Here is a 15,364-nt window from a genome sequence, read left to right as displayed (position 1 = left end):
AATCTCATATGTCAAACAAAGCCCATTAAAACCATTGTAAATGAACTCTACAAGCCACAAACACTCTGTCTGGGTTAGACCGATTCAGTGTAGCCCTCTTTGCTGCCTCATTTCAGCTGWCTGCCATGGTGCAAGTCAAGAACAAGAGCCTGCAGAAGATGCTCAAAGGGGAATTAAATTCAGCCCTTCCAACCACCTTTAGGAGGAGCCTTTTCAGGGCCCTTCCAGCAGCAGGACCACAAAGATAAGGAAAAGYTGGCCTAGGTCAGCTTGGCCAAGGTACTTTTTCAGAGGGTCCATCAAGACAAGACTAAGCTCCTCCTTGTCATATTGCTCTCTCCATGATWCATCTTTCTTGCTTTCCCTCCTTTCACTTGCCTTCCAGAACTGGAACCATCCTACCCAGCAGGACAACATGGATGCAATGTCTAAAAGCTCCAAGGCATGGAAAGGTCCTCACTGCAAACAAGGAGCTCTTTTGGAAACTCACCCTCCTGTTACCAACTTAATTCACCAAATTAATCACCCAGCTTCTAAAGAGTAATCATTTGAAAACCAACCCACAGACACCCACACGCCCCTAGGCTCCCACTTGTCAGGAGCACATCTYGTCTACAAATGCATCACTTGAACTAGCACATTGACCCCACTCATCATCTTAATCTGAAGTGTTCATATACTCATGTCTCCCAGAAGGTCACAAATTCCCCATATTTTGTTTACCTAAAGTAGCACCAGCACTTTGTTTGTAGCATATTTTAAGCTACATCATTCTGAGATGCAATATCCTTCATCAGAGACTAGATCTCCAAGCTTTGCTTTCTAAAAGGACTGTTAAAAGTCACAGTTGGACAGTGCAGGACACTGCTAGGCACAAGAACAGTGAAATCTAGATGTTTCCAACAGCTCTGGAGATAGTTTGCAGCGACTGAATTAAGATGTAAGAGTTTTTTGTGGGAAAAAAAAAGAGACAAAAAATCCCCAGTAAATGCTCCACAGTTGCATGACACACGGGTAGAATGAAGTCAGATTAAGCAACTAGRTCTAGGTCATCTGTTCTGGTGCCAAGACCCATGTCCTAAGGGAGGAGCATTCARTGGTGTCTCACCACACAGCTCCTCCACTACAATATGGAGGATAAATCATTTATTTTAGTACATATTTGACTCTGGGATTTTGAATGGGTTCTACAGGTACATCATCTTGGATCACCCAAAAGGAAAGAAAGGAAAGTTCTTGGTCTTTCAATGGAGATCTCCTACCTTAACCTCATGTGGCTTCTGATGTGGTGGAACCTGGTTAAACCTGACTATCTCTACGGTCCAAGTYGCAGCCTTATCTGAATAGAAAGTACCAAGCTTGCCTAATACTTGGGTTTGTGAAGCAGACAGTGTTTCAGGAGAAAAAAAGGATTAAAAAACCACCAGCTCATCCCCATGTTCTGAGTCTAAACCTCAAAAAATGACAGGCTCCATCTTCCTCATTGACAAACCAACCCTTGCAACTCTGCTGTTATGGAAAGTCACCAACACTCCAATAATTTCTTAATTCCTAGCTTTAAAATGCCCCAAACCAACCATTTCAATAATTCTGTGGTCTGAGGGGCAAAAAGCATAAGGCCTCCTTTYTATTTTGCCTTTTTCTCTGCTGCTCCAGCTAATAGCGCTGTTGAGTGTGGTTACTGACCCCAGCATTTTGCTTCAGAAAACTATAATTTGAAAACATGCTTGTGTTTAATTATCCTGCCTTCTCCAGGAATGAGTTCTGTGGAAAACAGAACCAAAAAAACTGCCTTCATTTTGTCACTCCAAAAAATTTAGGGCCAGAATGACAGAAATGGGACCTTACAGCCCTGAATTAAAGCACCTACTTGCCTGAAACTTTTCCTTTATTTTTCTTTTTCCTTTCCCCCAAGGGGGACCCAATTCCCTCCCCATTTACTCAGCATGGCTGCTGCAGTGCTTTCCTATTAAATAATGAATGGGACAAGGCTGAAAGCAGYTACATTACAAGGGCAAACTGCATCAAGCCTTGGCACCCACTGCAGCTACCTCTAAACACACACAGCCCTGGARCAGGGGACACCAAGGACCTTAAAAYAGTGATAACACCAGYATAGCCTCRGGGAGCACCAAGTGCAAGAGATTGCCAAGAAACCTTCCTTTCACCTATTCAAACATTGAGATTTGAGTATTTTTGTTTCAGCTGCAGTGAAACAAGATAAGCTATGAGAAAGTACCTGAGTACAGTATCCTCAGAGAGTTCTCCCAAGTCATTGAAGGGGAAACAGGAGCAGATAAGGATGTAGATGGACTAAACCTCTCCTATTCTGCAGATCAGCTCTGATGTTACTGCTCAGCAGCCAAACTACTTAATATCAGCAGTTTATTTCACAGCTGACGGAGGAAGCAGAGACCTTACCAGGCAGGGCTGAAGAACCCAGATTCAAGCATTGATCTTCATAAGATAGTCCAGATGGAAAGCAGTGGGGTGGTTGAGTGTGAAGAGGTCTAGAGGAGATAAAACCTCATTTTCAATCTATTTTTCACATTCACCTATCTAGATAAATTACTATTTTTCACCTAAATCAAATGTCTTTCAAGTGCTTTTTTAAAAAAATATGCATTTTGATCTGAAATTGGGAAAACCAGCTTCTATTCAGCAAAGAAGCATCTCAGAGAGGTTTCCTGGATATTACTCCACTCGAGCTGGTGTCCAAAGGGCACARACCGAAGAGCCTTTTCCCACAAGGTGTGTCCCTTCCCAGGCTGGCATCCAGCAGCCCACAGGGAGCACCCGGTGACCACAGAGCCTGGGGACAAAGGTGCCAGTTGCACAAACATCCACAATGCCAGGTTTCATGGGGACAGGGAGATGCCTCCTTCTAAATCTTCTGAACCATCATCCACAAAACCTCCTTCTCTTTCCCAGAAAACCATAAATTGGGATCCTCCAAGCTCTGACTGAACRTGAAAGCCAAACATGCCATAAAATGAAGCAGCCAGACTTTGCTTGCAGCAAGTTTCATAAAACCTCCGCTGCTGCTTAGAGGCTGGTTTTGGTTTTGCTTTCTGTCCCAGCCTTTGCTCACAGGCACTCGGGCAGCTCTCAGTTTTAACACCCAAATTACAAAGCAGCCCTGGCTCCCTGGTATTATATAAAATACATCATACACGATTTAAGCGCTGCCTACCTGATACTAACAGCTTTTCCCTATAGCTGTCACACTGTTTGCATTGCACCTGAGTCACAGCAGGGTGATCCACTGCCAGATGAGCAGCCTGTCTCCGATAGGATCTGCAGGAAAACAGGGATGTAGGAGAAGTTACCCCTGAGTCAGCACCACGAAACCGCCCGAGTCACCCACRGGCAAACACGGAAGCTGGGAAATGCTGCATGACAGGGATTCCGGTGGGGATTTCCACCCTCCCATTCCCTTCAGGTCCTTTCCATCTCTTTTGTGGCAGAAAGTGATTGCAGGGACACTGCACAACTCCCTCTTCTAGGAAATTAAGTAGTCTTTAGGAGATTTAGATCACAGTAGTATGATTATATCATGTACTTATAGAAGAACTGACATCACATCTTCCAATCCAGTTGCTATTGAAATGCATGGCAATAGAAATGCTGTTTAATACCTATTTATTCAACAGAAATGCTGTTTAATACCTATCTCATATTGAAACTGTGTGCACTTAGGTAGCACATGGTTCGCTTGTATGGATTACAGCACTCCAACATTTCTCCAAAGTGAGAAGAAATCCAAGAGATGCTCCCAGATCTCCATAAACCTCTCCCAGATTCAGCCCCATTTCTCCTTTTTGCCCCATTTCTTCTGCTTTATAATCAAACAGGACAAACAGCTGCACATGGGGAGTCAGGAACCAAACGTGCTGTACGAAGAACATAATAGGATTTTGGAGAACAGTAGCAGTCTTTGTTCAGTGATCACTTGCTCCTTTTTTGCACAGCTTGGGGTTTACTAGAACTGCTCAGGAAAGCGTCTTATGGAGCAAGGCAGCTGATCACAGCAAAGGCACCAAGCACAGGGAGACATAAAGCAGCCCTTAATCGCAAGGGCCACCAACCGACTCCCTTAGCTTTTGTTCTGGRCACTATCAAAAGGAAAACAGTAGCATTTAAGCTAATACTGTGCGTTTGCTACAGGAAAATGCATTTTTGCTGCTGTTGCCCAAAAAGCTCATTTGACAACTCATACGTTAACAGAGAGAGTCAACATTAAAAAGCAAAGTTCATCTGAAAATAGGCAATCTGTGCTCATCTGCATCCCTGCCAAGACTTGAACAAAACCTCTCTGTGTGAGGAAAAGCCCTAAGAGAAGCCGAACTAAAAAGCAAGCTTAGAAAGGGCCTAGGACCAGCAAAGGCAGCACGAGGTTACAGATGCCAAAGAAGGTTCCTATCTGAGATCTAATATCCTTGTTCAAAAAGGTGCCCATCCCACAAGGACACTTGAGTTCAAGATGTCCTATTACCTTCCTAACAAGGGACATAAATACACTTGCTTTTAATCCCTCGCTGCTAAGTCAAACCTAACTCCTCCCCTAGCTATATAGGCAGCAGCTATATGAGACAGTGTTCCCTAAAGGGCTAAGACAGACTCGTAAGGCTTAGTCATTCCTCGAGACACAAAGATGAGCAGCTCGTGCTTCATGCAGGACATCACAGCCCATTTTGCAACTGATGATTTGAAGGGGATGTGATGAAACACATCCCTGGATAACCAGACCTTGACAGCAAAACCCAGCTGAACTCTGTGCTTTGGCTCCACTTGACTTCAGACTTCCTTGTGGATATAACACAAATGTCCTAAAGGCATTTCCATGCTGTCYATACACACCCACATACCACTGTCTTGCACAGTTTTGCTTGGAACATCTCATTCCAGGTGTTTCCTTGCAACAGAAGGTCACTCACACATAGTCTGATGTCCAAAGAGGCTCGTGCGACTTGGTCAAGACCACACTGGCCCATACATGGCTGAGCAGGAACCTGAAGCTCTGTGCACATGCAGAAACCAGGTGTAACATGCAACCACCACGCTCTGTGCATGCACAGCAGCCCTGGATCAGCAACTGGAGCAAATGCAACCTCTGCAGACCCAGGTGTGGCTCCTCTTATCTTCACTCTCCTTGCCCCACCGCTGAACTTTATCTATTAATATGTAACAGTTAGCAAAGACTTGCTGCAGGGACAGCAATACACTTAAATGCACAGCAGGTAACTGGTGTTATTTTCTTCTTAGGGAAGCAAAGCCATCACTTAACAGTCCTGGTTTCCAGATACCTTATCCACCAAAATGCACAGCATCTTCTGGGGCTCACGGAAGATAACAGCTCCCAAACCAACCACAGCATCAGGGCAACCAGTATCTCCCCACTTGAGATGGGGATGATGGGGAGATGGGAATAAGACATGAATCAGAACCTCAAATAAAATAAAATATATTGCTTCTATTATATATGTTCCAAGTACTGAAAATTGCCATTAAATAATCCCAACAGGATGGGATTATAAAATAAGGTTAAGAAAGCAGTACCCAAGCACCTCTGAGTTGCCTCCTGGCAGGGTATCGACAACAAATTCACTCTCAACTTTTCTAGTTCATCAGGGCAAAATGTTTTCAAATGCACAAATCTGGATATATTGGTCTCATCCTGAGGGGAAAATAGGCTGTTCCAGGGAGGGCTGAGATCTTAAGGTGGATGCAAAGGTGGGGTCACCACCTTGACCAGGCTGGACCACRTTCTTCTTCCTATAGCAACAGCGTTTTTAGCTGGAGAGTCAAGAAAAGGTGAGTCCAACCTCCTGCATTTCCCATGCAATAACTCAGAGAAAAGGGAAATTCTTCYCATCACCTTATCCGTAGGAGAACACCAACCAGCTGCCTGGCTAYACAACAAAACAACTTGCTGCTCAACTCACAGCTTTTTTAATTGACCCTTTTGCTAAGAAGCTTATGCCCTGTTCTGGATCCCAGCTAAAATTCTGAGCAGCTTGCAGAGGAAAGCTTGAAACCAGGGAAATGATGTACAGATCAAAACACATATGCATGAAAGTGAGCCCCACTATTAGTGCTCTTCTGTAATTAAATTAGGATGCCAGTGTGCTAGGAAAAGTACTTAATGTCTCAAAGCCTCTGCACCCAGAATGGATTTAGCAGTATACAAGAGCATTCCTCTCCACCTCAACATAATACTGTAGTTTTAATGCAGCTTATTAGGCATATATTAAAATCTACATCACATAATTCTGTACCAGTGATTTAGTCCTGAAGACCAAGCTAAAAACCTACAACCCATGTAATGTACTTTGGTCAACCATGGCTCAACTTAAGATGCAAAATTATAATCCTGTGGTGCAGAACAAATAATTTTAACCAAGGGCTTCTTTACTACTGTCCTTCTCATTCATGTTTTGACAAATATCATTAAAACAGTTTCATAACTTTCTTCTAACAGAGCAATAAACTCCCATGCAGAGGATTTTTCCTGGTGACAAATCACTACCTGAGTGGACTCAATTTACTGAGGTTTTCCAATTGCTGCAGCTAAAATCTGCATGATGCTATTTGCCAAAAAAGATCAGAAAATTACAGGTATTTTTAAAATACTTCAAATATTAATTACTTGTAATGCCCAAAGTSTGCAAAGTGGGTTGAGACCAGTGGGAAACTGTATGAGATCCCTTAAAATCCCATAAGGGAGTCCTGAGCACATCAAAACCATGAAGATTCATCAAAAGAATTCAAGCTGTCAAGAGMGCCTTCTCAAACCATTTCTTTTTGTTTCATTTAATGAAAGGAATTAGCTCATCCTAGCAGATACTGTTATCGTTTTCCCTTCAATTTAGCTCTGTGCAATGGAACAAACCCATTTTCCTTCCGTGGTGCTTCCTGATGCCGTTGCAGGCAATGCTCTATCACCCCCCTGAAGGGAAACCCTTGGGTATTTCTGAAAGCCTGATTTCACAGAGCTATTTGTTGAATAAAATCTCTGCTGAAATACCCAGTCCATTGCTAATAACTTCCATGAGTTGACAAGTTRGGCCCTATTGACCATAAAAGCCCTGCTATTCAAAACTATTTCTACATGGGAGATGTGATATGCTGGAGAGATAAGTAATAAGTTCCTGCAAAATTTTAGCAACCTGCAACCACATTTTATGTTTTTCAATCCTTAGTTTCTATCAGGCAAACAGAGGTAAAAAACATACCAAATATTCCCAATATCTACACAGAACATGGTACTTTAATTCCCCTTTAAACAGAGTTTGTTATAGACATTTATATATGTCTATATGTGGTTACATAGACCACAAGATACATCAAAGCTACCCAAACTAGTTAGAGAGTGGCTTAGTCATATTCTTAGTCTAATGCTTCTTAATAAGCTGCAAATTTCTCACGTCTTGGTATTTGCTGCGTACCAGGAATCTGTGCATTGRCGTGGGTGGAATATCTGCTGCCAGGGGAAATCCATTATAACCCATCACAAATTCATCTTTACCACCCCCTCCRCCAGCAATTTTCTGTTATGCTACACATTTCTTCACTGCCAGTATTTAATTTATTTCTAAGGCATTTCAGCTTGGAAACTATGTGTTTTTGCACCTGCAAGTAGCTCCTTTCAGAGAACAAAAAAACAGTCTTAGTCTCACATTTTTAGTTCATAYCAACTATACTCACAGATTTTTATCTTTCTTGGGCTCTTTCGTAAGTTTTAATTATTTTGATGCCTTTCCTGGGAATATAAAGAAAGATGAAGAATTAAAACCACAGATTTCTGGTGAAATTTCATAACTTAAGCATTACAATATTAACTCCTTTGCAAGAAAAACTTGCCTGGCCAATATATTTATATTTACATGTGCCACAGCACACAAAGCATTTCCTGCAAACCTTGGCACACGATTCAGGGCTCAAGGAATGAAACCTTTTCCATGAGATCCAAAGTAGACATGACCTTCATTTTCCTAAATTGGGGTTTTATTTTTTAAAAAATAGGACTTACATTTCTGAATGGCAAGGTTGCTTTTAAGTTCTTTTTCCTCCTGTTTTCCATGCATCTAGGGTCAGAACTCAGTTCCCGGATGTTTTCAGCATCAAGGTTGCTCTTTTCACTCCTTGCAGATGGATCAGTGGGATAAGGATCAGCTTGAAGACCCTCACSCAAACACACCCTTGCAAATACACGTGACAAAAATGTGACCACGTGCAGAGCTGCACTGTAGGAAAGACCTCCATACAGTATGTTTATAYGTTGAACATTATTGCACATGCTCTAAAATGACATATTGCAAATTGAATCGCTTGGTTCTGCRAGCAGATTCAGTGAAATCCCTTTCAATCAGGCAGTTTCTCACCTGCCAGAATCAGCAGAATAGCTCCCAGCTGACATACAGGGGAAGATTTGCTGCTTTCTTCCCACTCCRTGCTCTGCTCATCCCACACCTCTAAGCCCCAGAAATCCTGCCTTGGACCTACACATTTGGACAAGGGGGAAATCTCTTTGCTAGGACAATTTGCTGACATTTTGATGAGTTTGATCCATGCACAGAGTCCTTCTGGGAAGGTGACACATTGAACCTGGCAAGGACAGGCAGGAGGAGCAGGTAGGATCCGACTCCCCATTTCAGCAGCAATAGAAGCTGTGAAGTGCATTCACCCTGCATTAAAATAAGCAAATAAATGAAAATCACACTAACAGCAGGCAGATATTTAGCAGCACTCAGACCTTTAAGCATCCACAACAGCAATTTGCACCTACACAAGGTAAAAATCATCTCACCTCCGCTGGGGCAAGTTCTGTGCACGATATGCTCGTGGGCACAGAAATAGCTCTTCAGCTTGGCTAATGCCTTCTGCCTACTCCTAATCAAGTCAAATTAAATAGATTCTGTGCATACTTCTTACCAAATAACATAATTTGCTCTTTACATAGAGTTTTTTTGTTTTTTTTTCCCCAGAGAGACTGAAGATATTCTCACCATTTGCTTTAAGTAACCTATTCTGCCTTTGGTTTAGTGGGAAGAGTCCAAATGCTCCACAGGGAAACTCAAACCACATGCTCCAAACTGCTGGTGGAAGACTCAGGAKCAACTACCAGCATAAGAAGAGGCACCTAAAATGAGGGTAACCCTTCAGCCCTCTTCCAGCATGAAATCATTTACATTACCAAAAACTTAGTCCATGCTGTTCATGTTTAAAATTTAAAACCAGAATACCACATGCACATATTGATAAAAGCACAAAGTATTTAATGATTTTTGCAAAACCCCTAGAGAATATCAGTGCTGCTATTGTCAAAGGTCCTTAGGTACCTGAAAACTCATTGAAAACTTTGTACTTTCTACAAACAGAAATGAAGGCCAGCCTAGGAGTGCCAACATACCTTGAGTGCCAAGCAATCCCTTTCTAGCTGGGCCCTCCATAAAGTCACACACAGGTGGAACTTGGGGGTTTTTGTATGGTTGTTTGATGTCTATATGACCAGAAATTCCCTTCTGCTTTTATAAAGTGGAAAAACAAGCCTAAAAATTATTATAAATAAGAAATGCAAGAGAGATTTACATCCTTAAAAGATGCAAAGTCCACGCTTACCCACTCACTTCTGCAGATAAGAACACAAATTAAATCTCCCCAGGAAAATATAGTTTTTTATCTGAGAGAATTCAACAGCAACAACTCAGAAAAGAGTAAAGTGCATCTTCCTACTTACACTGAGCCTGTGATATTGGTAAGGATAAACCAATTAAGCAGTATCTGTTGCTTCTACTGCAGAGAAAAGCCAACCACATGCAGCCACAGACTAGGGCCATTCCAAGATACTGGTCAACCTGAGTCCTGTCCAGACCTTTAAAGCTTTTATCCTTGAGAATGAAGATACAAATAAACAACAGAACAAAGTTAAAGTTTCTGAAGCCCTTAAATTGCTCTGAAGGTGCTTGGACCCTCTTTTTTTAATAAAAGGTTAATGGAGAGAATGGGGGCTAGCAATAAGAAAACAGTGTGAGGGCAAGAGAAATGCCACAGTTACTGTAATGTAATACTAGTTATTGTATGAACATCTTGAGCTCTTCCTCCATTTGCTTATCCACAATGGACAAAACACATACTCCCTTTTATCAGGGGAATGATATGAAATAGGATTCACCACTAGTCAGATGGGAAAAGCAAATTGCAATGGTCTAGCAGAGCAAACTTACTAAAAATTACCAAAATAGAGTCCTGTATTATGTTTAGTTTTAACTTTTTAAATATTTTAATTTAATAGTGCACCAAGTGATAGGTCTTTTTGGCTCTGCCAAACTCAGCACACAGCTGCTCCCCTATCCCCAACAGGGCCCTCCTGCTATCACAGCACCCAGACATCCCTCTGCAGCCACCCAGCCCAGTACCGTGAGCCCATCCATTAAAAACACTGGATTTTCCATGTGYGGAACAACAAACCCAAGGCTGTCGGCTGCAGCTCTCCCTCCCGCCCTCTGTGCAAACACTCCCAGGACCTGTGACGGGCACTGCCTTTCACTCAGCAGGTTCAGGGCACTTGCTGCACACGCTGCTGCTTTCACCAAGACTATGACTGGCTTTCGATACTCACACACGCTGGAGCAATAAAAAGCAACGTGAATCAACAACAACATTGCAAAAGGGTCAATCAAATCGGACCCAGGCATCTCCCCAGGCTCTGCAGCACGCAGGTCAAAGCAAAATAGGTTTTTCCTTCCTGGAAATAAAGCCCAACTGCAGTCATGATTTCAGAGCAATTTGCATTGCTAGTTGTTTGCTCTGATAACATAACTAAAACATTTAAAGCTGACCCAAAAAATAAAAGTGACTAATACCTTTACTGTTTACATTTTTGAATAAATAACTTTGCATATCAATTAAATACACAGCTAAAATGAAAGAATATATTAAAARCATGAGAATTCCTTACCTAAAGGAAARGAATATATTTTAAAAAAATATTTAGTTATCTGAGAAATAAACCTAACCCTTTGCCTCTAGCCAAAGAGATCTAGGGCACCAGGGGCRCAACATCACAGGTAGGACACCCTAATATCCTACTGTAGCATCAAACACCGTCCCCCACTAAATCTTACAGACCTCCTGGTGCCTCCAGCAGCAGCAGCAGCTCCTCCACCCTCCAGCAAACTCATACTGAGCAGAACTGAAGGTCCCAGCTGGCTGCAGGGTAGTTATAGACCTTAACTCCTCCCAGGTGGGCTACAAAAGCCTGAGTCCTGCAGGTGCAGCTCAGTAACACTCTGAGTTGATGGCCTTGATGCTCTCYAGCTGGTTCTTGGGGAGCAGTAAGGGGAGTAGTGATTGCCTCTGCTGCAAGCAGAAAAGGATCTGGGGAAGAACCTGCTGAGGAAGCCACTGTGTATAGAGCAAGTCCACAAAAACGTGAGTAGCTTCTATATGTTTCCTCTGCTCTTTGAACAAGCAAGGTTTCAGTTTTCTAAGGCTTACCTGAATGCCATAAAAATCAAAATAGAGTTGGTTCAGAAAGGGGCTTAAGGAAAAAGCAAGAAATGTGATGCGGCAGCCAGTGTTCCTTCATGCTGCAGTCCTTCCTGCAGCAGTCACGGATGGCTGGGAATAGGACTGCGGTCAGCAAGAAAATTGCATCAATTTGTAAACTTCCTTGTTCCCCCTCATGCTCTCTGCGTGGTGAAGCTGTCCCAAGGGGAAGTGGCACATTTGCCTYGCTCAGAAGCAGCACTGTGTTGAAACACCACGTGGGGGTGTCTGCAGCAAGTGCCCTAAAGTCTTTTCTAATGTAAATTCTTCCCCCTAAATGGGGCAAACATGAGGTTTTTACTATGGTCTAATACATTTAAAGTACCTCAGCTGGCTCTGTGCTCCCACATGGGAAATAGGCTGGGAGGAGGGGTATTAACAGACCTTAAAAGATTAGGGATTCTTTTCATTTGTAGCCCAGCTGTTCAATTTTCTGGAAACTCCTAGATCACATTTGGAAGTATTAGCTACAAGCATGTGGAATGGACACTTTGCTCCTCCTTATTTCTTAATAAATCTGAGCTGTGTGTGTAATGACTTTTTTCCAAGGGATCAAGATTTTAAAAACATGAGACACGGTGAAAATTGGCAATGGTCTAGGTCAGTGTCTGGCTTAAAAGTGTTAAGGAAACTATTTTCTTGTCTTGTTTGTAAGGGAATTGCAGACACCAATTCCTTCAACTGTAGAACTGCAGAGCGGTAGAGACATCAAGCATATTTCAATCTTAGTCTGAAATAMTTAGTCTCACAGCTGATAACCAAAATTGCTCTGCAATAAGTTGCTTATACAAATTTGCATGCTTGCCTCTGATACCAGGCTCTGCATGAGAGCCCTCAGCTTATTTGCACAGCTCAGTGTTCAGGGGGAAAAAAACAAACTTAAACAAAACAAATCCACTGTTTTATTTAAACACTACTATGCAGTGAGCATTACGCAACTGCAAGCTCGGGACTAAAAATGTATTTAAATGTGGAGATTATAGCTYCTCCTAGATGTCACGCCCAAACATATTGTCCATCCCACCTGCAGAGTCTTCCTGRCCCAGTTAGAGCTTGGTGCAGGCAATGTGCACAGAAGCAAACCCTGGAAAAGAAGGAAAGATGTCTCAGCTGCACATCATGTTGGCTTAATATGAATAAACCCTTCCTTAGTCAACACTAAACAATCTGCAAAGACAAGCAAGAGTGATTAACTTATATCACTATGGAAAGAACCTCCATGGATTCAAGATTTTGGGAAAGAAGAGGCAATTTCTGCTTTGCTGGGACATTAGTCCATTTGGACACAGCAGGCAGACTTCCATGTGACCAGATTTAGTGTCTGTCCTTGCCATTGTTGGCCCCCAAACAGCTCACGTGGTGGAAGGAGAAAAGCATGAATAACTGGAGAAAAAGTGTTATGCAGAAAACAAAGAACCTCTTGACCTGGACCTTAAAAATTAAGAAGGAAAAGACAACGTGTAATGATGAAAACCCTTCAGGAAGAGCCTCTGCAGGGCAGATCATGGGCTTGTGTGGAAGGTGCTGGGTGGAAACCCCCATCACTTCTAGATCACTACCAGACCTGTCTCTTCTCGCCTTCACCACTACTAGAAAAGAGGAAATGAGAAATGGTGTTTGGTGGTTAGACTTGGGAAAGAGAGCAGCCAAATCCTGTTACGCAGCGGGGCTYTGAGAAATGGAGGGTGGCAATAACTGCCATGCTGTCCTCTGCTCTCAAATGATGCTTCTGCGTAAATAGCCATCCTTGCATAAGCCAAGTACCTGCTGTTAGCATCATTACCAGGCTCACGCACCTTTTTGGAAAGCTGTTTCCTAATAATCTAACCCTAAAATCTCCTGAGACCTAATTTTTAATTTCCAATATCTATTTTTTTACTTATATTTTGCTGCAGTTTATTTCCTCACTTTGTGGCATACACTCACCAAATACCTTATGATCACATCTCTCTTTAGTGTTATTGTGCCCCATGCCACAAATTGAGCAGCCTCAGATGATGCACAGAGTTTTGATGGGAGCATCCAAGACCACATCCAGCTGCAGAAGGCACCAGCAGCTCATGGTAGAGCACTTCCCTCCTTGCATTTTTGGTATCCAAGCTGTTGGTGCCTTAGCAAGGGCTGCGAAGGTATCGTGTTGTCTATTCTACTACCTGAGAAAGGAAATGTAAAAACAAAGAGCATTATACTCAAGATAATAGCAATAAAACAATGAAATCCATTGTGTTTTACCATTAACCTGCTAAATGCTGTTCAACGGTGCCTGGTTTTCACCCTTTCTTGATTCTACCCCCTGTACCATGTGCTGATAAAGCCCTTGGAGCTGCATTAAGAGAAATTCTGATGGAAGGCACCTCCTAACTGCAAAAGCAGTTAGTTAAAGCAAAATGACCGAAAACCATCAGCTGATCCATGACTCACTGAACAACAATATAAAGTTCAAATGTGCCCGGGCCTTCYGCCGGTTTCACAGGCCATAATGTGAAATCAGCGGCTCTGTTGCATAGAGAATTATMATTGTAGGATACTCTAAATAATTGAAATGTAATAGCAGTTAATGAGTGGCTTCAGTGTCACGTTATGCACAAGGCCACAAACTCAGTGGGCTCTCTCTGGCCACTTCCTCACCATTAAAACCCCAGAGAACGTGAAATTAAATTAAATACATTTSAAAGCACTTTCTGTTTTGCCAAACTGCCCTGGCAATGCTGAAATGAGGAAAACTGCTTGGCTGCAGCTCGTTTCTGCTTTTTTCTGTCTCAAACTAGTTTTAGTTTTGTTTTTATGACATGACATTCATGAATCAGTGGCGCATACAAAGCTCCCCTTTGCAAATGCCTCAGACCTCTGTGTTACAGCAGCGAACACCCTTTGAAAGATGGGACCTTGTGCGATTTATTTTCRGCGTTTCTGTCTGTTCGACAATATTCTGGGCCAAAGGAAGACGCATTTATATTTTTTTCCCATTAAAAAAGCGCTACAAAGAATGTGCATTTGTACAAGGTATTTCATATCTTAAGTTTTAGCCTGAGTAATAGGGAATTGAGCCACAACCCCTCCATCCTGCAGCCTTCCCCTCAGGATTATCATCAGCTGGAGCTCCYAGCTGCTGGCACTTCTGCTTCAAARCAACTTCCATCTCTCCACATAATTAGCAATTATCRAGGCTGATTTATGTGTATTTTGTGGGTTTTGGGCTCTGCTCTTGGGCAGATTTTCTTGGGAACGTTTGGGGTGTCTAAGGGCTGCTTTGGGAGGCTCTAGAGAGGCACCAGGGAAGTGTTTTTGAACGGAGCCAGCCACACTTTGGTAGAATTTGGCTTTTTTKGGGGGGATGGCCCCACAGCAGCCTTGGGCCAGGTTGTAGCTCTAGGGTCTTGAAGCCTCCAGGGTCTCAAAAAAAACGCAAGTTTGGTAGTTTCGGGGCCGCTGCGGGAGGCTGAGGCCGAGGACGTGAGCGTGACGGCACCTGAGCAAGCAGCGGAGTCACCCGCGTGTGGGGACACTCGTGTTCTTGGGGCGCTTTGGTGGCGTTTTGGGCTCTACCCCGTTGTCACCCGCCTGTGGGGACACTGGGACGGGGGTTAGCCCCGTCCCTGGGCGCAGCGGCCGCCATGGGGRGGAGCGCGGGCCTCCGTGGGGCCGGGCCCCGCCGCAGGTGAGCGCGGGGCCGCGGCTGCGCCCGGGGGCGGAGCGCGGAGCGCGGGGCCGGCCGCCCGCCCGCCGCCTTCCCCCGCCGCCTTCCCTCGCGCAGAGAGCCGCGCTCGCCGCCGCCGAGCCGGAGCGCCGCGGGGAAGCGGTGAGTGAAGGAGGG

General features: G+C 43.5%; 1 long non-coding RNA gene across 1 annotated transcript; it reads left to right on the top strand.

Moving 5' to 3' along the window:
* The first annotated feature begins 11,303 nt into the window (after positions 1-11,303).
* On the top strand, positions 11,304-14,196 carry LOC112953075. Its single transcript, XR_003250516.1, has 2 exons — positions 11,304-11,433; positions 12,581-14,196. It is a non-coding gene; the product is annotated as an uncharacterized LOC112953075 (long non-coding RNA).
* The last annotated feature ends 1,168 nt before the right edge of the window (positions 14,197-15,364 follow it).

Source organism: Nothoprocta perdicaria, unplaced genomic scaffold (assembly GCF_003342845.1).
Source record: "Nothoprocta perdicaria isolate Ctin4 unplaced genomic scaffold, notPer1 scaffold_42, whole genome shotgun sequence".
NCBI lineage: Eukaryota > Metazoa > Chordata > Aves > Tinamiformes > Tinamidae > Nothoprocta > Nothoprocta perdicaria.
This window is presented reverse-complemented; position numbering and strand designations above follow the sequence as displayed.